The sequence below is a fragment of the Oncorhynchus gorbuscha genome, linkage group LG24 (genome assembly GCF_021184085.1).
Source record: "Oncorhynchus gorbuscha isolate QuinsamMale2020 ecotype Even-year linkage group LG24, OgorEven_v1.0, whole genome shotgun sequence".
In the NCBI taxonomy this organism is placed as follows: Eukaryota; Metazoa; Chordata; class Actinopteri; order Salmoniformes; family Salmonidae; genus Oncorhynchus; species Oncorhynchus gorbuscha.
Window position 1 is genome coordinate 60,400,753 of NC_060196.1, and position 1,964 is coordinate 60,402,716.

A 1,964-nucleotide genomic window follows, 5' to 3' on the forward strand; every position below is an offset into this window, starting at 1 on the left:
TTGCGCACGGTGATCTTAGGCTTGTGTGCGGCTGCTCTGCCATGGAAACCCATTTAATGAAGCTCACGAAAAACAGTTATTGTGCTAATGTTGTTTCCAGAGACAGTTTGGAACTCGGCACTGAGTGATGCAACCGAGGACAGACAACTTTTACATGCTTCAGCACTCGGCGGTCCCTTTCTGTGAGCTTGTGTGGCCTTCCAGTTTGCGGCTAAGACGCTGTTGCTCCTAAACATTTCCACTACAGTTGACTGGGGGAGCTCTAGCAGGGCAGGAATTTGACGAAGTGACTCGTTGGAAAGGTGGCATCCAATGACGGTGCCACGTTGGAAGACACTGAGCTCTTCAGTACGGGCCATTCTACTGACAATGTTTGTCTATGGAGATTGCATGGCTTTGTGCTTGATTTTATACACCTGTCAGCAATGGGTGTGTCTGAAATATCCCCTAATGTGATGGGCGTATCCACATACTTTTGGCTATATGGTTTATACGATCCCCATTTATACGATCCCCATTTATACGATCCCCATTTATACGATCCCCATTTATACGCTCCCCATACTGTACGGTCTCTGTCATCCTATATGTCTAGCCTGCCTAAGTAGCCTATGCTGCAGAACTGGCGGACCAAATCATTTTACTGCTGTAGTCCTTCAAAGTAGATAGATAAACAAAAATAAATAAATCAAGCAATTGAACCTGACTCGGTTAATTAGTTGTTTAATTGTTTAATAACCGGTGGGGGGGGGGGGGGGGCACTGACATGTTGGTTAATCGCTACGAGAAATCTAACATACATCCCGTGTTACATTTGAGGGAAATATTTCTCTAGAATGAGGTGGAATCAGGCCAACACAGGATCATCTTGATTAAATGTTGGGACTTGTAGTTTTGAAATATATATTTTTTTACCCTCTTTATATAATCAATAGACCATTTGCCTTTGGTTCAACCTTTTAGTTTCAGGTCATCATATTTTATTGAGTTAGTTGTTTACTTCCAGTATGCTGAAATAGGCCAAAAGGCAGATATTTACAGTTTGCAACAATTGTTTACACACACGTTTGTTGAATCTTTGGGCCATTTTCCCAAAACGCTAAACACACTCTACAAACTCATAGCAAAAGCAAACACTGCATTCAAAACTGTTTTAGCTCTTTCCAAAATGTTTTCTTTGCATCAAAATGACACACGTCATATGAATGGATCTGTCTACCAAACACCACACTGATCAACACAAAACACTACTATGAATATCCCAGCAGTAGGTTTATGCCTTTTGCATTGCCAGTATGACACTGTAGCCAGTTGTAAAATATTGTTACAGTAATATATACCTACTCAAATATACAGTGCCTTGCGAAAGTATTCAGCCCCCTTGAACTTTGCGACTTTTGCCACATTTCAGGCTTCAAACATAAAGATATAAAACTGTATTTTTTTGTGAAGAATCAACAACAAGTGGGACACAATCATGAAGTGGAACGACATTTATTGGATATTTCAAACTTTTTTAACAAATCAAAAACTGAACAATTGGGTGTGCAAAATTATTCAGCCCCTTTACTTTCAGTGCAGCAAACTCTCTCCAGAAGTTCAGTGAGGATCTCTGAATGATCCAATGTTGACCTAAATGACTAATGATGATAAATACAATCCACCTGTGTGTAATCAAGTCTCCGTATAAATGCACCTGCACTGTGATAGTCTCAGAGGTCTGTTAAAAGCGCAGAGAGCATCATGAAGAACAAGGAACACACCAGGCAGATTTGTTTAAAAAAAATTGAAATATCCAATAAATGTCTTTCCACTTCATGATTGTGTCCCACTTGTTGTTGATTCTTCACAAAAAAAATACAGTTTTATATCTTTATGTTCGAAGCCTGAAATGTGGCAAAAGGTCACAAAGTTCAAGGGGGCCGAATACTTTCGCAAGGCACTGTACATAAATAAACACAAAT